Source organism: Notamacropus eugenii, chromosome 6, assembly GCF_028372415.1.
Source record: "Notamacropus eugenii isolate mMacEug1 chromosome 6, mMacEug1.pri_v2, whole genome shotgun sequence".
In the NCBI taxonomy this organism is placed as follows: domain Eukaryota; kingdom Metazoa; phylum Chordata; class Mammalia; order Diprotodontia; family Macropodidae; genus Notamacropus; species Notamacropus eugenii.
In genome coordinates, this window is record NC_092877.1 from 6,575,211 (window position 1) to 6,598,204 (window position 22,994).

The 22,994-nt window shown below is 45.2% G+C and overlaps 1 protein-coding gene across 1 annotated transcript in view; it reads right to left on the minus strand.

Annotated features, from left to right (window-relative positions):
• Positions 1 to 16,559, minus strand: part of CD82 (CD82 molecule) — a 77,444-nt gene extending 60,885 nt beyond the window's left edge. Inside the window, exon 1 of the mRNA XM_072618223.1 lies at positions 16,296 to 16,559. The gene's annotated coding sequence lies outside the window, so the exon portion shown is untranslated. The remainder of the gene's footprint in view (positions 1 to 16,295) is intronic.
• Between the last annotated feature and the right edge of the window lie 6,435 nt (positions 16,560 to 22,994).

A 22,994-nucleotide genomic window follows, 5' to 3' on the forward strand; every position in this document is an offset into this window, starting at 1 on the left:
TTCCCTCCATGGCAACCAGGTATCTAGAGCCATTGAAAGTTAAGAATGTTCAAAGTATCAGTCTTGGGGGATTGATATAATACAGTCATATGAAGATGTCCAGTTCTCTCAGCTTCATTTAGACTTCATCTGATTAATAGTTTTGATACAGCCTTGAATGGAGAAGTGACTGTCATCGGTAAAATTGCCTTTCCCCAGTCTGCAGTACTTGGGTCTCTGCACTGTCCTGCCCAGGAGCAGCATATTTTTCTTCATAACAATGGTTAGCAGATGTGTATATTATTGGCTTCCTCACTCTTTTTCTGATTCCAAGAAGCCTACCCCATCCACAATGTCATGGAACCAGTAATAAGCTTTCCAGCTGCCCATGTCTCTGTGAAGGTCTTTGCCTGTTTTTGGAAAATCAGGCTGTTTCAAAACAATAGTTTGTCGATTCTTGGGGATTTTGTTTGTTTTTTCCCAACCGTACCTTTCTTTTGTGCTGTGCTATGACTGATCTTTTTTCGATGTGAGTTTGAATGACCCTAAAAGCCAACCCCCCCCACCCCCACACACAAACACCAACAGCTGCTACAATGTCTCTAATGATTTTTGAGGCTTGCTCTTTAAAAACTAGAACTTTTCCACATTTCTCTGGAGTTATATCCATCTTTAAATACACAATAAAATAGAGTGATGAAACCCAAGTGCATGGTATGAAAACCAGCACCCGCACAGAATGAAAGAGTAACTAAAGATAAGGAAACCAGCTCCATCCGGTTGCCTCTGATCAAAATCGGATATTTTGAGTCAGCTGAGTGTCAGTGGGAGCACGTATGCGTGAACACTGCTGCCACAAAATGAAACCATGTCAAAGTCATTGCTTATCCCAAGGAATCTGCACATCCCCGACAGCTGTGTCTGTGCTTTATCTTCCTGCTTTGCAATTAAGTTCCATACGGTCAGGAAAAATGATCTAAATCTTGCTGTTCTGTCCCCTGCCCCTGGCCCCAAGCTTTTACTCAAATACAGCATTAAACATGGAGTTTGTGAATGAACACTCTTGGCCCTTAAGAGAAGTTTGTTGGATGGCTGAATAAATGAATCTGAGAGTTGAGAGGGGGAAGGTAGTCTAGTAAGGGAACTGATTCATAAATAATTTCACACATATGGAGATAATTGTACCACTAAACATTCATGCATTCACAGGATACAGAATGTTAGCTCTGGAAGGACCTTAGAATGGAAGATATCAGAGCTGAGAGGTATTTTAGAACATAAAATGGTAGAGTTGGAAATGGTCACAGAACATGGTCTGTCAGAGTTAGGAGGGACCTTAGAACATAAAATCTTCTTAGAACTTAGAATGTCAGAGCTGGAAGAGACCTTAGAACAATGAGTGTCAGACTTGGAAGGCAGCTTAGAACATAGAATGTCAGAGTTAGAAGGGACTTTAGAACTGAGAACCTAGAATGTCAGAGCTGGGAGGGAACTTAGAACATAGAATGTCAGGACAGAAAGGCCCTTAGAACACAGAATGTCAAAATGAGAAAGGGCCTTAGAACCAAGAACCTAGAATGTTAGAGCTGGGAAGGAGCTTGGAACATAGAGTATCAGACCTGGAAGGCCCCTCAGAACACAGACTGTAAGAGCTGGGAGAAAAACAAAGATTTATTAAGTGTCTGCTATGGACCAGGTCCTGGGCTAAGTAAGTAAGCAGTTTACAAATGAGATTTCATCTGATCCTTGAAATAACTCTGGGAGGCAGAGGCTATTATTATCTTCATTTTACAGTTGAGGAAACTAAGGCTGACAGAAATTAAATGTCTTTTCTGGGCCACAGAGAGTTATAGCAGAAATAGCAATGGTTGACATTTGTATCAGGCCTTGTGACTCCTACCTAGTCCAGAGGCTCTTCCCACTCAAGGCTACATTCCACACACCAGGCTTACTTCCTTGGATTTGTTCATTCTTCTTTTCCCATGAAAAAAGTGGAACACAGAGAGGGGAAGGGATTCCCTCAGCATCACACAGTAAACTGAGGAGCATATTTAAATTAAAATCTCAATTGTTTTCTGTATTGCCTTGACCAGTGGACCATCAGGAAAATGGCTAAGCACTGAGAAGCAACATTCGTAGTGTCTGGGTAGCTTGGTCTTTGGAGAGGAACGCAGTTATGTAAGCAGCCAGCTCGATCAGAGCCCAACCCAAGGCTTCCAGGGCACTGCCTGGAGGTGACAGATGAAATTCCATGGGTTCTCCTACCCACTTACCTGAGCTTAAGTTACCGAACAAAGGGACAGCACCTCATGGGGCTTCCTGGTCCCTAAAACAGGTGAGAGAGCTGCCCATCTTGGCTTAGAATTTTTTTTTGTCTTCTCTTGCCCAGGGGAATCAAGTTTCCTTGACTACATTCTGGCCACAGTTGACGGACTTCTGCCCCTACCCTAGAGGGGAGATTTCTTAGCCTTAAATTAGAGAAAACTCTAATTTCCTACTCAGAAATACCAGGACTGGCCAGACTGAGCCAGAACCAAGGCAGATTTACAGGGAATGAGATTTCTCTGAACATGGCCTAGTGATGATTCTGGTTAGAAGGTAAGCTCTTTGAAAGTGCCTTTGTATTCTCACACTTAGCACAGTGTTGGGCACACGATGTTGAATAAATGCTTATTGAGTAAATGGTAAATGGAGGAGCACTGGACTGAAAGGAGAGCTGGAATCTAGCCTAGGTCTGGTTTCTTTGTTTGATGTCATCGTCTAGCCTGATGGAAAGACTACTAGATTTGGAGTCAGGGAGCTGGGTTTGAATCACAGCTCATCCACTTACAACCACTCCAACCTCTGGCCACTCACTCCCCCCATTCTGAACCTCAGTTCCCTTCTCAGTAAAATGCAAAGGTCGGACTCCATAACCTCTAAGAGCCTATATAAGCTTTTGGCATTCTCAAAGGAAGAAACTCCTACTATCAATAGTCTTATGAAAAAAATGATCTAAGACATTATTAGAGAAATATAAATTTAAGGAACCCTGAGAACACTCTGGCTTTTCTTCAGACAGAACAAATCTTTTGCCTTTTACTAAAAACAAAACAAAACCCCAACTCTGAGATTTCATCTCATACTCATCTGATTGGCAAAGTTGAGAAGAAAGTGTTGCAAAGGTTGTTGGGAAACTGGGAAGTGTGGAAGTGTGAATTAGTCCAGCCATTCCAGAAAGCAATTTTTTTTTAAGAAAAAAGGAAATTGTACAAGATCCATATATTCTAAAATATTTGTAGCAGCTCTTTCTGTGGAAGCAAAGAAATGGGAATTAAAAGGATGGCTAGTACTCATCAACTGAGGCTAAACTCATACTATTGCACTATAAGAAATGACGACGGGGACAGTTGGAGAAGCCTAGGAAGACTTGTATGAACCGATGTGGAATGAAATCAGTAGAACCAAGAGAACAATTGATATGCTAACAAAAACTTTGCGATGACAAGTAACTTTGAAAAAAACCTTTAAAACTCCCATCGTCATAATGACCAGTGACTCTTTCAGAACACAGACAACAAAGCCTCCTGCTCCCCACCTCCTGACAGAGATATGGTAGACTCAGGATGCAGAATGAAGCAGACATTTGTGGACACCACCAAAGTGGGAATCTGTTTTGCCTGACTACAAGGGTTTTGTTTTTCTCTTTTCCTTTTTTTCCCAGTGGGTAAGGGAAGAGAAGAAAAAAATTTTTATTTATTTAAAATGAAAATTAATTTTAAAAATAGATGAATCTATGAAGACAGTTCTTTTTTTGTGCCTCAGTTTCCTTAGAATCAGAAGGGACCTTGGAGGTCACCTAGTTCAACCTTCTCATTTTACAGATGGGGAACTGAGTCTCAGAGAGGTAAACAGGCTTCATTGATCATAAATTTTAGAGTTGTGTAAGATCTTAGAAAGAAGGACTTCATTTTACCAATGGGAAAACTTGAGTTTAAGAGAGTTCCCAGAATCACAGATTTAGGGTTAGAAGTGACCTCAAAGATTATTTGGTCCAAGTCTCTCATTTTACAGATGTAGAATATGGTGGTTAAATGACTTTCCCAAGATCACACATCTAGTAAGTAGGTGAACCAGGATTTGGACCCAGATACTCTACGGGGCTTGGCCTGGCTGATTTTGAAGGTGATGTCTAGTCCTAACATTCTGCAATTCCAAGTCCCCACCACTTTATGCTTCCTGTTCTATTATTAAATCCTGAGCAGACCTGCCTTCCCTACCCTACTGGAAGAAATCAACATGGCACTAGACGGGAGACAGTTAACTCTAGCAGGCAAAGTTTCCCTGGGGTGGCTCTAACTCCCCAGAGCATTTCACAGGAAGGCAGTCCCCACCCCAGCTCCCGAGTGTCAGCAGCCTTGTCTGCCAAGTCAAAGAATGAAGAGTGCCAGCCTAAAACTGGTCAAACTGCCATGCCCAGCTTCCCACCTGATACTCAAAGTGGGCTGGACTCCCAACTGGGGAACCAGATCTCCCCCCATGCTCAGATGCCTTCTGGGTCAGTGTCTGGACACACCACTGGGTACCAACTGCTCCAGCACTTAGTGGCATTAATATCAATTTAGTTATAGGAATTTTAAAACCAGAAAGGAAGATTTAGGTCAACCCTGAAACTCTGCAGCTAAAGAGACGAAAGCCCAGAGGGGGAGGGGATTTACACAACCTCACACAACTCAATGGCAAAACTGGGCCTTCTGCCCAGGTGTTCCCTGTCTAGCGTTAACTATACCCTTCTACACGGCTGCCACATGCCACCATCTGTAAAAATATACTCGCAGCTTGTTGTGGGACTAAGAGCAGAAATGAATGTCTTCCCCCAAAGCTAACATCAGAGCAGGGGTGATATTCCCTAATCCAGTGAGCCCCTTTCCAAAATATCCTAAAAGGTTCCCCCAACCTCTAGTGACGCAGAGAAGAGAGTGCTGTACTTGGAGTCAGAGAACATAGGTTTGAACCTTAACTTCATTACTTAGTACCTGAGTGACCTTGGATAGGTCACTTCACAGGGTTTCGGTTTCCCAATTTTGTAAAATGAGAGAGGAGGTTGAACTATATGACCTCTAAGGTCCCCCCTCTAGTGCTCAGTTGATGATCTAATGATCTTAATTTGCCTGCTGCCTCTTTGGTAGCCTGTCAAATATAACAGCAATAATGTTATTAGGCAACATGTGTGTAGCACCTCATGGCTTCCAAAGTGCTCTGCCCAGATTGCTTCATCTGGTACTTCCAATAACAACCCCATGAGGCAGGGGTTTTTACTTATTCCCGTTTCTATAAATGAGGAATGAGAGAGGCTAAATGACTTGCCTAGGGTCACACAGCTATTAAGGAAGTGGAAGATGCATTTCAACTCAGATCTTTCAGACTCTGGGCCCAGCACTCTCTATTCACTATATAATAAAGAAAATACTCATTTTGAGGTCAGGGAACTTAGCTTCCAGTCCTGGCTCTAGCACTTAAAGTTATGAGATGCACAAGACACCTTACCTTCCTTGGTGGGGATAATAATATAATACTGCCTATCTTGACAGGGCAGTCAGTGGTAAAGGAAGTAGGAGTTAGACAACACGACCTCTGAATTCCTTTGAAGTTATAAAACTTTAGAACGATACAGAAACAGGACTTATTATCACTTTTATATTATTTCCATCATGAGTATTATTTCTTGTTTCATGTTCCTCTGGGGTGAAGGGAACACTGAAGTTTCTTCAGCCTTTGGCATGTGGCATTTCCAAGCACTGTCCTCCCCGGTCTGGCCACTGTGACGTTAACTTGCCCATGGTAACAGCTACATATTTTATATACATATACATACACACACACACACACACACACACACACACACACACACACAGTGCATAATTGGTTTGGTTGGTGTACGTCTGACGGTCCAGTTCCCGGATTGTGTTAGTGGAAAATACCAGTAGTGGCAAGAAGACATCACCAACACACTCCACAAGCACCGACAAGAAGTTATCCTCTTCTGGATCTCTTTATTTGCTCTCTAGCCACTGCGACAAGACTTGCGGGATCACAGTACCACAGTACCACAGTCTGTGGCAGACTCCCTCCTGCACATACCCAGCGCTTCCTTTCTCATCCTACATTTGATGGAAGACCTCAAGTGAGGTGACTCTCTCCCTCCCAAGGCAGCCCATTGTCCCCATTAGGCGACAGCTTGGTTTGTTCTCACATCAGGCCAAAATCTGGCCCTCCCCAGCTACTACTCATTGTTCCTAGTTCTAGCCTCTAGGACCAAGCAGAAGTCAAATCCTTTATCTCGGTGGCAGATGCCTGCCCCGTGGTAAGAGCTCCTTAAACATCACTGAATTGAATTTTGTTCTATGTGATAAGTCTTGGAATGTATGAACACAAGTATATCCTCCTGACTTCTCTTCTCCAGGGTCTTTTACCCTCGGGCCTGACAACCTTTAGCTACCAGCACTCCTAGCATTTTTTCTCCCAGGCCCTTAAAGCCCAACCTGGGACTTACTGTACTGGGTAATGTCCTAATGGTGGAGAGAGTGAATGAGTGGAACTGAAGTCCATCACCTCCTGCCCTTTCCTCTCCACTCTACTGTTCCCTGCCCTGTCTTCCTTCACCCTGGAGAAAGAATTATTCCCACTCACCTGTCTTCCCATCAGTTGGCTCCTGGCAGGCACTAGGGAAGGACGGCAAGGAGTATTATTAAACACTCAGGAGCCACTGCAATTTTAATGGTGCCATCGCATCCAAAGAGAAGTAGGGAAGAGATGGGTTAAAGGTCAATTAAAATTGAAAGACAAGGCAGAGAGATACACCATACTCCCAGGGTCTGTTTCCATCCTTGCATGCTTTGCTAATTGATACTATGAAACCCTGGGACCTGGAAACAGAAGTTAAACTTTCCGGCAGATCCCAACAAGTCCCTGGGAAAGACCTGCTTCCAAATGTCAGATCCTCAAGACAGCTTTAAAAGATCCACGGGAACTGAGCGTGTGCTTAGAAAGAACAGAGACTTGCAGTTTCATGTACAACCTTCTTTTCCTGTTCTATTATATAGATGGAAATGTTCATTCTCTTTGATGTTTGCTAAGTTCAAAAAAAAAATTTTAAACAGCTATCAGGGAGAGGTTGAAAGCCAAGATGTTGCTGATTCAGTGCCCTGCAGATAGACTCAAGGGAGAATTCCATGGGGAGCAATCTTTGGATGAGGATGAGGATGATGATGATGACAATATAAATAAGAATAATGACGATGATGGCGATAACAAAAATGAGGATGAGGATGAGGATGAAAATGACTTGCCCGAGGTTATATATCAAGTACCAAAGGTGGTATTTGAACTCAACACATTCCTGACTCCAAGACCCTCACTCCTTTGTCAGAAACCCACAATGCCTCTCTCCTCTTAAGTATGCACTGTCTTGCACCACTCTCTTAAGTACTTTGTATATAAATTCCCTGTCTACAAAGAGATGGATTAGGTCCATGGAGGGCTGGCTAAATGACTCTTTTGTCTCTTGTCATCCCCTCTCAGTGCCTAACATGGTGCTGGGTATCCAGGGCTAGGATTTTTCAGCTGATACATCCTGCCATAAAAATATATCCATTCCCTTTCCGACTCAGGTCTAGAGAACATAACAGAGCCTCTTTGATGAATGAGCGTCTTGTCTAGAGCTCAAGGTCACCCCTCTGATCATTTATTCTCATTACCCAGGACCGTAGACATGAGAGAATGCAGAGCACGTTCTGACACCAGGACAGATTTTGGAAAATTCTTCTGTGGAATTATTCCTTGCAGTACAACCCCTGCCAATTTTCAGCCACCTCTTCAGAAAAATCAAGTACAGAAAATAGTTCCTAAGAACATATTTTCAGAGCTGACTCTCCCCTCCCATTTGACAGATAAGAAAACCAAGGACCAGAGAGATTAAGTGACTTCGAAGCTGAGCTCAGGCACCACATCCTGAAGCCTTAACTGATACCATCTCCCCCTGTCAGTGCCTCCTCCTCCCTAGGTGTTTACTTTGTAAAATATTTTGTACTTACTGATATATGTGAAAGAATGTAAGATCCTTGAGGGAAGGAATCTCTTTTATGTCTGTTTCCTCTAGAGTTATTGCCCAGCACAGGGCTGGGCACTTGAAAACTAATTGATTGGCTAGCCCATGGTCATACCAGTAGCAAGCGGTAGAGTCAGGATTCAGATCCATGTCTGATCATTCATTCATTCATTCATTCACTCAGCAAGCATTGATAAAGGATCTGCTATTGTCGAATTATTTGTATTTGTATCCTCAGCTACACATAGTAGGTACTTAATAAATGCTTGTTAATTGATTACTTAGTTGACACTAAGAATACAAAAATAACCTGTTCCCCCCCAACAATCTTTGATCTCAAATTCTCCACTCTCTATAGGGGTGGGATGGGATGGTGGTTGGTGACAAAAATAATGTGTAAGAGGGTAAGGGACTATAAAATAGACCAAGTAACATCAAAATCTGACCAGTCTGCCCATGCTACCAGGGTGCTTCTAAGTTCCAAGTAAGAAAGGATTTGAGTTGACTGCCAACCCAAGGACTCTGCAAATGGACAACTGGGAATCCACTTAGACTTGATCTAGAGCCTCTTAACCCCATTTCCTGGCAAGGACAGGAGCTGTACACGGTCTGTTAGGCAGTCAGTACTGGGGATGTAAGCCAATGCATCCCCAGGGCTACAGACCAGTCCTTAGGTGACCAGGCAGCACAGAAAGAGACTAGCAGAGATCATGGTCTCCCAAAGGCCAGCTCTTAAGAATTTGCTAAGCTAGGCTGCAAAACCCAAAATGAGTCATGAGATCTTTCAAAAGGTCTGTTTTGTGCAATGGAGAAACCAAAGGATCAGGAGTTCAAGGTCCTAGGTGAGAATCTCAGCTTTGTGTGACCTTGAGAAAGTCAAACTCTTGGGGACAGAAGGGCAGGTTGGGAAAGAAAGTTCTATCAGCCTAAGTGGCCAGTGGGGCAAAGGCCAAAAGCTCCCAGGAAGAGGCACCATCTGGGCAGGGCTGGACTGCTGGGTCATCTTTTTGACCAAAGGCCCAAAATGCCTTTTGCTGGCCTCCAGTTTGGAGGAAGTACTAACGTTAGCTCCTTAGGTGGAAAAAGATCAATGATCACAAGACCTGCTTCCCTCAAGAACACAGAGCAGAATACTTCTCCTGAGAAAACTCTATACACATGTTCTATATCCATATATTTATATTCATGTGTAGATACCATATTTTGTTCTGTTAGAAGTTATTCCAGATTCCCCTAATGCTGCTGCCTTCTATTTGATATCGTCTCCAGTTTATCCTGTCTGCCTCCCCATTCCAAAGTAAGTTCCTTGAGGACAGGGCTAGTTTTGCCTTTCTTTCTGTCCCCAGTGCTTAGCATGGTGCCTGGAACACGGTAGGCGTTTAATAAATGCTTTGTGACTTGATTTGTTTTCATGCCTGACCTCCAGCAGAATTAAGCCCCTTGAGGACAGAGACCATTTCACCTGATAGCCACCTATCCCCAGCACAATGCAGGTGCTTAGAACAGAGGAGGTGGAGGAAGTGTAGGGGGAGTTTAGTTCAGTGAAACGTCGATGAACTTTGGAGTCAGAGGACCTGGGTTTGTTCACATCCCAGTTCTACCGCTTAACAGTTCCATGATCTTGGGGAAATTATCTCTCTGGGCCTCAGTTGCCTTAGCTATAAAGTAAGGGGATTGGCATAGACCTAAGACAGAGAGGTTCTTAACCTGAATTCCATGAACTTGGCTTTATTTTTTTAAAAAATACACACGCATGCACACACATACTTCAATGACTATATTTTAAAACAGTTGGCTTCCTTTGTAATCCTAGGCATTTTATTTGATACCTTTAGAAACATGATTCTGAGTAGGGGTCCATAGGTTTCATCAGACTGCCCAAGGGCTCCAGGACACAAAGAAAGGTCAAGAATCCCTCCCCGTAAAGTTCCTGCTAGTTCTTAGACTAAGATCCTAGACTTTGTAAAGTCTAGTACCCAGGAAGAGACCTAGACCTAGTAATGAAGAATCAATTGTCTGTTGAGTTGAATTGCCTCACTTTCATGACAGCTTCTGGCTCACCCTCCAAAAAATGTGGAGATGTAGAAGAAACAGAAAACACAGTTACTGCTCTCCAGAATCTTACACTCTGGTCAGGCAGGGATAGATTGACTTATATCCCCAGGACTGGCTGCCTAACAGAGAAGACAGTCTATCTTGCCAGATGGTGGGCTACATAGATAAATGTTACGTTTAGTCATTCAATGAAGGAAGAAATCTCCATGGGGCTGCAGAAAACAGGGAATGCTTGGTGTAAGAGGTGAGTCTTGAAGGAGGAACAGGATTAGGACTGACTGAAATGGGGATGGGGATGGGGATGGGGAGCAGGAGAGACAAGGGATGAGTAAAGTTAAAAACCTCGTGTTGAGTCTAACCATCACAACCATCATCACCATTGTTACCACCACCACCAGCACCACCGCAGCACTGACAGGTTGATGGGATCTGGACCCCTAAAAGGAAAAGATTACTTCTTTGAAAACAATCTAGTCCCTGAATTTTCCCATCCATTTCAGCAGCCCAGATCACTGGTGCCTCTCCCCAAGGCAACTGGCCCAGCCCAGCCCACCTAGATCACCTCATTAGCCTGTCTGACAGTCCTTTCATGGTCCTCTAGGCCCACTCTAGACTTAATACTCCTTAATCCCATCTAGATCCTTTCATTGCCCATTTTGTATATAATCAGTCTCAACTCCCATTAAATTGCAGATTCATTAGGAACTCTGCCCTCTTTCATTGGAATTGCTATAAACTGCTTCTGGACCAAAATAAGGTTTGAGTGCATGAATTCATTCCAGGTAGACTCAGCCCTATACTGACACTTTGGGGTTCCTAGCAAGCCCAACCTGTATCACCACCACCACCACCACCACCACAACCCTTGCCAGAACTGGTCCCCAGGAATGAGAAATCTGCATGTTTCTCCAGATCTCTTTCATTGGAATCATAGATTTTGAGCTGGAGGGAACCTTAAAGGTCATCTAATTCACCTCATCCTCAATTTGACTAAGGAAGCCCAGAGAAGCTAAATGACTTGCCCACAGTCACACTGGCAGGAAGCATCAGGAGTTGGATTCAAACCCAAATTCTTTGACTCTGAATCAGTTGTTAGACACTTATTTTAAGTTTTTTCCCACCCCATCCCCAACACTGCCCTGCTTTTTACTCCTCAAAAATCAGCTCACTCCATTGTGTAGGTCGTGAGTCAGCGCTCAGTGGGGAGACCACAGTAGGAAGGGAAAAAAACCCAGGGGTTGTAGGCCTGAAGACTGAGTCAATAAGCCATCTACCTCCTGTATTCTTGTATGAGACATCAGGTAGGATGGTCAACTGAACTTTTTTTTTAACATTGTCAGGAGGGTGGGGGTGTAGAGGAGAGAAGGCAGAGAAGCAAGCAGCTTCTCTCCTGTGTTTATGATTTCGTTTCCAGTCCCTCCTACCTCAGACCCTCCAGTCCTGCCAGGAGGGGAAGCCAGGGCCAAGCAGCTGTCATTAAAGATTAAATCCAGCCCACCCCATACAAACATCTCCCTGGCCTGGTGGGGAGGCAGGTAGGCAGGGATCTTACTTCTTCCAAACTGACCAGCTCAGAAACAAATCCAGGACATGGATCTTTCCAGATTAAATCAGAACCACCCACCTTCCCTGGGAGCAACTTCCTATGGAAGGGAGGAAACTGTTCCCCTCCCACCTGGCCCTGGAGGAGTAAAGGGGGTAAGGGGGAAGAGAATGGGAGGATGGGAATGGGTTTGAAGAGAATTCCTCCTGCGTTCTGTTACAAGCCACTCAAGTCCCAACAGCAGAAAGCATACCATGGTACTGGGTGTGTGTTCGTCCTTTGCTGCCAAAGAAGACCATGCCATTAGAGAAACAATGACATGACTTGCACTTGACTTTGTTCTGAGTGAGGGAAGGCTGTGCAGGTCACCAGCCTCACTTCTCCTCCAGAGCCATCTGAATCCAGTGACCAGATATTCATCAGGATGACTAGAGATGACCCAGGATGAGGTAATTGGGGTTAAGTGACTTGCCCAAGGTCACACAGCTAGTGAGTGTCAAGTGTCAGAGGTGAGATTTGAACTCAGGTCCTCTTGACTTCTGCACTGATGCTCTATCCACTGCACTACCTAGCTGCCCCAGTGGTACTGGGAAGCATACAACTGGCTGGATGAGCTTGGGGAAGTCACCTTTCTTTTCTGGGCCTCAATTTCCACATCTGTAAAAATGAGGGGGGTGGGGTCCAGAATGTGCTTTCCATTCAACATGTATTTATTAAGCTTGGCCCAGCTACTGGAAGTCAAGAAGTAAAGTAATAGGCATTTGTCATTTCTGATACAATCCTCCTTTTCAGTTCTGTTATCTGTACCTGGAAATGACCAATTTTTGTTAAGTTCAGAATAAATGTTTTGTGTTTTTTTTAAGGGAATTTCTTTTGAGGCCTTTTCCTCAAGTGACTGGCTGATGTTCCTGCCAGCTCCAAATCCTCCTAGCAAGTTGACCAATAGGCTCTAGATTTTGTTGGCAGCCAGAAGGAACAGAGCTCTTGGAGCTGGCCCCACCCTCTAGGCTGAAGCCACTGTCTGGGACAGGTGGCTCGAGTGTCTTTGCCATATGAATGTCATGGGCTGGCTTTCTAGGACTACATCCTGAAAAAAAAACTCTGCCCCCTTCCTGAATGGAAGGGAATCCCCCATTGGAGGTTTACCAGCATAGCAGGAATGGGGACAATCAAGAAGGAAATGAGCCCTTCCAATGGATACCAAGGCTAGAGTTGGATCTTCTAGCAGGGAGGGGTGTGCTGACAGGCACAGGCTTTTGGGTAAAGTCTAGAGACTTGGAGTTAGGAGATAAGCTGGGATCCAAGACCTACCCTACCACACTTATCAGCTACATGGCCATGGGCAAGTCCTTCCCCTGTCTCCTCATCTGTAAAATAGGGATGCCAATACCATTAGGACCGGACTCACAGGAGAGCTTTGAGGATCTAACAAAATCCTGGCTACAAAGGTGGCTTATTGTTATCATTTCCCTCCCAGCCTCACTCAGAGCTCCTACTAAGCCCTTCTCTGGATCTCTTTAGGGCCCAGTAGAAGGGAATCCCATATTCTTTTTTTCCCTCTTTTTAAAAAAATGTAATTAATTTGTTTTCAGTTTTCAACAATCACATCCATAAGTTTTCAATTTTTCTGCCCCTCCCTTCCCGGGATGGCCTGCAATCTTATATGGGTTCTACACATACAGGAATCCCATATTTTTAAGGAATTCAAGGCTCAACGAGGGCTGAGAACCTTGCTGTAACACAGGAAAGCTGCCTCAAGGCTGGGCAAGTCTGCCATCCCTTTCAGGGCTCAATGATGTCTCATTTCTCCAAAGCTTTCTTCCCAATCATCAGAAGTATCAGTGGCATTCCATCCTGCCTGTCTTGTGAATTTTTCTATTTATTTCCAGATACTGGGATAATAATCTTTTTCCTCCCTAAGAAGGAACAGGCTTTGAGGACAGGGATTCACATCTCAAACTATTCCTCCTTCAAAGGATCTACCACAAGAAAGTACTCATGTCATTAACAATAGCAAGCATTTGTGTAATGCCTACTGTATGCCAGGGCCCTGGGCTAAGCACTTTATAAACAGTATTTCACCTGATCCTGGTTTTTATCCTAATTTTTGGTGACTGCAGCTGGCTTTCAGCAGCCAGTGGAAAATGGGATCTGAAAAGTTGATAGGATTTTAGGTGGACTTAGAGCTTATCTAGTCCAACTGAGGCAACTAATCTTATTTGACAACTGAAGCAACTAGCCCATCAAAGGGGAAGTAATTGTCCAAGGTCACACAAGCAGTAAATGGATGAGGCAGAATTCAAACCCAAGTCCTGTGGTTCCAAATTCAGCATTCTTTCCTCTATTCTGCTTTTCTCTTAGTTCTCTCCAAAGCCCTGAATGCTTTATTCCAAGGAATCCAGATTTTCTATTATACCTGGCCCACAATCCCACCTACTTCTGTAAATGTAGAAGGGTCAAGGAAATACAAAAGGTTGAAGAAACTCAGAGCAAATGAGAGTCTATCTCCTTCCTAGAGTCAGAAATTCCCACCCACTCTACACACAGGGGAATACACCAACGAAGGGTTTCTCAACATGAGTTCTGCCACCAGCCACCAGCTAACTTGTCCAGATGACAAGGAAGGACATCCAGCTCCCAGTCTTCCTCCCAAATGTCTGTTGTCAACAGTCCCCAACTGCCAGGCCAAACAGAAACTAGCTAGTGCTCTTTAGACCCTAGAAGCTACAAGCAGGTTCCAGAATACACAAAAAGCACCACTTTTCAAACTTGGAAAATGACATCTAAGGGTGGTTTATCACAGTGCAGTGCCCAGAATCTCTCCAAAAATACAAGCACCATGGGGCAGGCCCTGAGATGGCCAGTCATTCAAATTCCAAACTCATGCTGACACAGTTTCACAGGCCTTCTCCTTTTGTCACATGATGGACTGGTATATCCACATTTCAATCTGATAAGAAACTGTCATTGCCTTTCTAGCCCGGGGCCTCCAGGCTGTGCTCACCCAGAAAAGTCCCTAGGGCCTGGGAGGGTTGTCAGGAAACACCGGGGAGAGTTTCCAGGGAGAAACCTATGGGGACCTAGCAAAGCTTACCAGGACAGCCAAAGGGAAAAGAGGGGACCTGGGTAGTAGATACTGCTCAGATTCCAATGTCTGAAACTTTGCTGTTTCTGGGCTCCCCAGAGTGAGAGCTGGGAAGGACATATTTATAAGGTATCATTGCAAGAGGATGAATTAAATATGTTGGGGCTTCTGATCTATAAACTTAATATGCCTCAGGCAAAGGGAGAAGGCTAAGAATGAACTTTACTCAGGTTTACTCAGCAGAAAAAGAAAGGGAAGCTTTGGATAGAGTGTTGGGTCTAGAGTCAAGAAGACCTGATTCAAATTCTACCTTTAATATTTCCTAGCTCTGTGACCCTGACCAAGTCATTGTTTGCCTCAAGTTTCCTCATCTGTCAAATGTGGATAATTATAGCCCCTACCACCCAGAGTTAAGGTCAGGATTAAATGGGAACAGTATTTGTAAAGTGCCTACCTAGGGAAGGTTCAAGGTCATTCCAGGTGGGTCATGATTAGAACTCAGATCTCTCAACTCAAGGCTTCATAGAATTTAAGAGTTAAAAGGGACCTACATACCAAAGGAATCCCCAAGATAATATACCTAACAGAGGTATATTGTACTCCCAGAAGCCCTCATACATATATAGATAGATAGATAGATGTGACTGACACCTGAAATTCAGGCAAAGTCCTTCAGAAACTCATCTCCCACCCCCTTAGGTACTCTACAGGTAGAGTCCAAATCCATCTTTCTTTTCATCAAAAGTGGATCCCAGATCTAGGGTTTGAGACCTTAAGACATTATCTAGTCCAACTCCCTTAACTTTTCATAGATTTGGAAACTTAGTCCCAGAGAAGTTCAATGATCTGCCCAAAGTCACATGGTTACTGACAGTCAGCATTTGAACCCGGGTCCTGTGACCCCAGAGACACTGTTTTGGGTTTGGTTTGGTTTTTCCCATTCCACCAGAATGACTCTCACTTTTACAGTAAAACCCTTCACAAGGAAGTCTATTAAGCCTTGGAAGTTCTGTTTGTTTTGGTGGAATAGGGAGGGTATGAGGTGGAGCGTGTGGAGACACTGGGAAAGGGGGTCTTCTACAGAGGGGAGACCAAAGTGGGAAATCGCACATGGAGGAAGGGGGGATGCTCAAGACCGGCGAACCCACGGAGCCAGAGGAGCTCATCACACTCCCTGGCACAGCTGGCACCGTGTCCAGAGGCTTGGGGAGCGGGAGGGAAACTGAGGCTAGGGAAGCCATGGTCCCTCACTACGCCCCCCCCACCCCCCGCGAGCTCAGTCCCCTTACTCCGCCCCGGAAGGAGGAAATGAGGGGACCCCGGGCGGCTCCAACCCCCGGCACAGCGCCCACCAGCCCTGGCTCCCCGGGAAGTTGGCCCCAACCCCCCCCGGTGGTCGGGCCAACTTTCCGTCCTTCTCGCCTGGCTCCCTGCCTCGGGGACCCCCCTCCCCGGCGCCCTCGGTCCGTGCCAACGCAGCGGTCTGCCAGCTGGGGGGGGGGGGGGGGCTCCGGGAGTGCCAGCTGCGTAGGGAGCCCGCGGCTTACCTGTGGGCTTGGCTCTGCTGCTGCTGGCTGTGCGCCCCGCTCCCCGCGATCCGAGTCCGCTCCGGCCCGGTCCCGTCCGACACCGTCCCTGCCTGCCCCGCTGGCCTCTACCCGGCTCGGTTCCGTCCGCCTCTGCCTGACTGCCGTGCCCTGCGCTGCGATCTGCGATCTGCGATCGGCCGGGCCCCCTCCTGCGGCCGCCCTGGGAAGAAGCCGCGTCCGCTGTCCAGCCCCTTCCAACTGCCGCAGCCACGCCACGCCCCCTTCGCCTGCGGGGAGGAGGAGAGACGCCCCACCTCTGGGTCTGGCACTCGAGGGGAGGGGGGGAGACAGAGAGCGGCCAGGGTCGTGGAAGATCCTGGGGCCCCCCCGCAGCCCCACTAGGGGTGGGGTTGGGGGGCGGCGTAGATTTGGCGTGCTGACCTTGGAGCCCCAGTTCCTACCCTGCCTCTAGCTGCGTGATGACCAGCACGTAAATCACTTTGGCCTCCTTGAGTCTGTAAAATAGGGATGATGACACCTGTATTACCTGCCTCAAAGAGTGCTTGTGAGGTCCGTATTATGTAGGCAGAACACGTTGCCCTTGTAAGGGTGGAGTCACCTCACCACCTTAAAGTTGTGATGAAGATGCCCCATACCTCCATGAAGTGAGAACGCTGTTTGTTCAACCAGAGACTTTACAATGATTAAGTGTGAAAAATCCCTGGGTGAGCTGGGATTGCCTGAGGGAACTTGAAGCCAGACCATGTGGGTCTTCTCTAAAATAGAAGGCCAGTTCAGTACCCAAGTTATTGGAGCGTTCGGGGATTTGGAGTCTAGGTGTCCAGCAGCTTGGGCAGGGGACTTCCAATCTCCCCATTGGGTCCTGGTATCATCCCTGGAACCACTGACCACTGTGTCTGCTTGGGGACTGTTAGTCAATCAACAAGCTTTTATTAAGTGCTTTTAATGTGTCAGGGGCTGCAAAATCCTGGAGGCATTTAAAAAAAAAGAAAAATCACCGTCTCTGGTGTCCTAGAAGAGCTTACATTCTTATGGGGGAGGCAACCTGCTAAGGATCATGTACATAAGATAAGCATATGTCCGTATGAGTATGGAGGTATGTAGTATAAATAGGATAATCTCCAAGGAAAGAAACGGGGGGGGGGGGGGGGGAAGGGAGAGTAGGTAACTTTGAGCTGAGTCTTGAAAGAAGTCAGGGATGGGGGGCGGGATTCCAAATGTGGGGGACAGTCAGTGAAAGCTCAAACCCAGGGCATGACTAAGTTTCCTGCATCTAAAGATTTTTCAGAAGTCAAGATCTATATCCACTAAGCCTCATTGTTTGTCATTAATTCTTCCCCTTCCTTCTCCTCCCCTTTTTTTACTTTTGGGTCACCTCATTGGCAGGTAAGGTCTCTAGATGGCTACTACATCTGATGGCTCTATCTCCCCTCAGGATTCTGGGGTTATTCCTAAGAGGCTGAAGGGGAGAGGAGGGATGTGCCTCCACCAGAGTGCTTTTTCCCGTAATTATCAGTTGATATCAATCAGTCAGCCAGACTCAGTCTTTAGAAACGGGTATTTATTATAAGGGGATAGCTGGTACAAAACATCTCCCCCTAAATCTTTGACACATTCTCTTCCTAGTATTTACAGAGTCTAGGGGAAAGTGGGCTCCAACTGAAAGGGAACACAAGGCAAAGGGCTTACTCAGCTCCTGCAAGTGCTTTTCCTAGAATCCTCAAGATGTTCCTATTAGGTATGGTGTAGCGCTTCTCCTGGGCTCTTTGCAAAGCCTTGAACCTGCTCTTCCTTGTCATCAGCTCCCAATGTAGACAGTACCTACCACAAGCCACTTCTGTCCTTAGGATCTTGCTAGGACAGTGAAAATGTCCACACTTTCCAACCAAGTTGGGAGATGAAGTCTAGGCTGAAGCTTATTCATTCTCCTCCCTCACTAAACTATTACTAATCAGGACATTTGGCTGGAATGTTCTCTTGGCTTACCACTTATATCAAATCTCCTGGGTTCTGCCTAGTTTTATACAAGCTCCATTCAGAACACGATCATTTGGAACAGACTTCCTCTCACTCCAGTTTATCCAGTGGCACTAGGACTTTTCACACTTAGTACAAAATTTCATTTGACTGATTTATATTTTAACTTGGCTAAGATGTGGGGCAAAGCCTCTAATCATTTAATTTAATTGATGGAGAGAATCAATGACCTCCACCTTCACATTTGTATCAATGTCTGGTACATTGTAAGTGCTTAATAAATGGTTGCTGATTGACTGAGGGCTGGCCTTAGAAAGTTACCCAGACTCTGAATAGTTAAGGCGCTGCTCCTCACCACCTTGCACATTGTAGTTGAGTTCATTGGACTAAACTTCTCCGAAATTCCTTTGTTAGAGAATAGGCCAGGTCATTGTTTGGTATGTAAAGAGGGTTTATCTGAAGGGACCTTCCTGGCACAAGGCAACATGGTATTGTTATAGAACAAGGGACCCAAGGCCCAGGGACTTTGCATATCACTTGAGCACAGATAGCCAAGACCAAGCCCAGAACCCAGGTCTCAGAATCTCACTCTTCCCTCAAGTCTCCCCTAATCTGGTGCCATATCCTTTGAAAAACCTTCCTGTTTCCCCCAGATGAAAGTGTTCTTTGTCTAACCTGTCTCACTCTACATATCTATGATTGTACCATATCCTCGTCCAAGGTCTTAATAAATGTCTAATAGAAGTATGTAGGATACTCAGGGAGGATTAACACCTCTGTGTGAGGGCTTACCCTAGCCTTTTCAGGGCTGCTCATCCACCATTGGGGTCCACTTGTCACCCAACTCACCCATAGCCCCAAAAGTCTGTAGCCTGATCATTGGCCACATTCCATGAAACCATCTCAGCAGATGAGCTAAACCACGCTGAGGAGAACTGACAGGCCTCAAACCCATTGGTGAGTTAGGGAATGTCTGCCCCAAGCATGTGAAGACTTCACCTGGTAAAATGAGTGGATGAAGCAGGTGGTACGGAGTACTTAGAGCTTGATCAGACATCGATGGGTCCAAGGTCATCCACTGAATCCCAGGCCATTGCCAGTTGTACTGACTTTGTCTTGCCTCTGGACTTCGATGACTCCACAAATGAGAGTGAGGGCTGAAAACTGTACAAGTCTGCCTCACTTAAATCCAGTTCATGCACAAATGATCACCTGTAGTTTCACTGGTCCTCTTTGGAATTGAAAGACAAACAAGAAACGTCTAATAAATCAAACTGAACTAAATTGGGTTGAATTGAATGAACAGTGTCTTTGGAGTCAGAAGACCTGAGCTCCGAAGGCCATTGCAAAATCATTTCCCTCTTCTAGGCCTTGTCAGTTTCTTCCCCTACCACACAAGGGGCTGGAAGTTCCTATGACCACGTGGTCTGTGGTCTCTAAGGGTTCCTTCTCACCCTGGGACCCAGGACTTCCCCAGATCTGGTAGGCAGGGCTTTAGAAATCAGGCTTAGTGCCTGGAAGATAGTAAGTGTTTAAATGGAGATTTGTGGGATTGGATAAAAATCTTCTCCAGCAGAGAGAGGCCTCTAGACATTCCTCACTTCCCACTCCTCTCCATTCTGCCCAAAGCAGGAGTGGAGGTGGTTGTTATGTGACCCATGGGCTGGCCAGGCTTCTGTCCAACACCATCCCACTCCTAAGGGAAAGGGTATTCATTCTCTCAGTTAGTTGCGAGCTAGTAACTCACAGTTAGTAAGACATAGTGGATGAAGTTCTGAATCCAAAATCAGAGAGACCTATATTCAAATCCAACCTCAGATGTTGACTAATGGTGTGGCACTGGGCAAGTCACTTAAATGTTATCTGTCTCAGTTTCTTTGCTTGTTATATGGGGATAATAATAATACCCACCTCCCAGGTCATTGTAAGGATCAGGTAAGATATTTGTAAAGCAATTTTCAAACCTTAAAGTATGGCTTAAGTGTTAGCCATCCTTGTTACAAGTCTGCCTTCCTGGATAGGTCCATTTGAGGGATGGTTGGCCACCTCAGAGGAGTCTCTTTCTGACTGACTCCCCTGTCATATTATTGCCTTAGCAATGTACTCTCCCCTAGGGGGACCAGGATGAGTAAAATCATGTTCCAAAGTCTAGACATTGTGTTTTGTTTTTTCGGTCTCTTATTCAGCAAAGACATGTTAAACACCTACGCTGTGCTAGTCCAGGGTTACGCTGTCGTTACTGACATCATAGAAGTAATGCCATGATATGCAAATGAATTGGATTTAAATGAGGCAGGGCTGTGCAAAGTCACCAGCCTCACTTTCTCCTCAGGAGTCATTTGGGTCTAGTGGCAAGACATAGATCAGGATGACTGGAGATGGCCCTGGATGCAGTGGAAAACCTTGGCCTTTTTAAACTAAGGTCTTGGTGGTTCAGTGGATAGAGTACCGGCAGTCCTGGAGTCAGGAGACCAGAGTTTGAATCCAGCTTTAGACATTTGACATTAGCTGCGTGACCCTGGTCAAGTCATGTAACCCCTGTTGCCTTACCAGTGCTAGGTGCTGCAGAAAAATATAACTATGGTATACTCTTGCTCTCAAGTAATTTACATTCTAACGCTGTAAGAGACAAACATCTGAGTGGAGGGAGTGGGGGAGAGGAGCATGAGAGAAAGGCTGGATCTGTGCTTTCCTGGATAAGGATCTCCTTGTTAGAACTAGCTCATTATCAATTCAGCTCAGCCCCCGCTTTGCTTAGTCTTAGAAAGTTGGTGGGGACACTGAGAGATTACTGGACTTGTTCTCAGGTGACAAAAGCAGGATTTGAACCCAAATCTTCCGGAGATGGAGGGCAGCTCTCCATCTACTGGACCAGAGCACAATAATAACTCATATTTTGAAGCACTTCACATGTGCTTAGCTGATTTGATCATCACAGTAGTAACTAGATTAGGCAGGGGCTGTTATTATCCCAGTGTTACAGGTAAAGAACTAAGGTTCAGAGAGGTTAAATGTTTTGCCGGGAGTCACACAGCTCATAAGTGATATCTTGAGCTGGATTTAAACCCAAGCATTTCAAACTCTCAGTCAAGTCTCAGTGTTCAATCTACTTCAACAAGCTGTCATGACCAAGGAAAGAAGGAAACCAGTTTTTATTAAAGTGATCACTAGTTTCCCTGTGCTACGTACAATGTTAAGCACTTTACAAATATTATCTCATTTCATCCTCACAGAAACACTAAATGGTGGGTCTCTTATTACCATTCCTATTTCACTGTTAAGGAAACTGAGACATCGAGCAGTTATATGACTTGCCCAAGATCACAGGGATCATGTTGAGGCAGGATTTGAATTGATCAATCAACAACAGGATGGTCAAAATACATGTAAAGAGGAGACCCAGGGTAAAGTAGGAGGAGAAAGGAAACGATTGAAGATGAGCTCTTTTTTAACTTGGGGAAAGCAGTGGTTGGAGCAGAGATGCATTTCAGGGAACTCTATGAAAAAGGGAGCTCCTGAATTGGACCTGGAAGGATGTCAACCTAAGAAGATTAGGGAACACAGAATGGGACAGGAGAATCCCTTCCAGTGATGGGAGCGGGCCTGAGCAAAGACACAGAGATAGAAGAAGGAAAACCAAGAAGGGAGGATGGAAAGCAGCCCAACTGGAAGAATTTGGATTCTTCACATTTCACATTTCTTATAGTGCAATAATATTCTGTTACATCTGCATGTCACAGTTTGTTTAGCTGTTGCCCAATCCTTAGACATGTGGATTAGACATGTGAAAAAGCCCAGTTTTGGTTATGAATATTTTTGTACATTTTTTAGACAGCATCCTTAGGGTATATTCTTGGTGGTAGAATCACTTAGTCAAAGACTAGGGACAGTTTCATAGCTCTTCCTCCATAGCAACATGTGTTCATCCTTTGCTTTCTAAGACCATAACATCAGAGAAATGATGACATGACTTGTACTTGACTTTGAGTGAGGGAAGGTTGTGCAAGGTCACCAGCCTCACCTTCCCCTCCTGATCGATCTGGATTCAGTGACTAGATATTCATCAGGATGAATAGAGAAGGCCCAGGATGCAATGGGAGACTTTGCCCTATTCAGGTACTCACTTAGAGTGAGGTTAGGCCATAACAACCTATTGCTTTCTCAAAAGAGGGCACCAATTTACAGCCCCACCAGCTTTGCCTGTATCTTCTCAGCCTAGCTAGCACTGAATTTTATTATAAAAAGTGTTTTTTGTCACTGCAATGATCCTGAAAGATTTTTACTTTGTTCAGTAGGCAGTGGGGATTCATTGAAGGTTAGGTTTGGTTTGGTTTTGAGCAGAGGAATCTCATGATTAAAGGCTCTCTTGGGGAATGTTATGAAAGGTAGACTGGAAGCAAGATCATTTAGAAGTCTGATACATTAACTTATGAATATCAGGCCACTGGACCCAGATGGCTCAGGAGAAGAAAGTGAGGTTGGTGACCTTGCACAGCCCTCCCTCACTCAAATAAAAGTCAAGTGCGAGTCTCGTCATCATCTCGATGTCATGGTCCTCTTTGAGAACAAAGGACAAACCCGACAACAACATTAACGTAGGCAGAATGATGAGGACCTGAACAAGAGTCTTGGAGCGGTCAGGGAAGGAAGGAAGGGGAAAGATGCAAGAGATTCAGCTGCCTTTCAGATATCTGGTAAACAAAAACGAGTAATTGATTT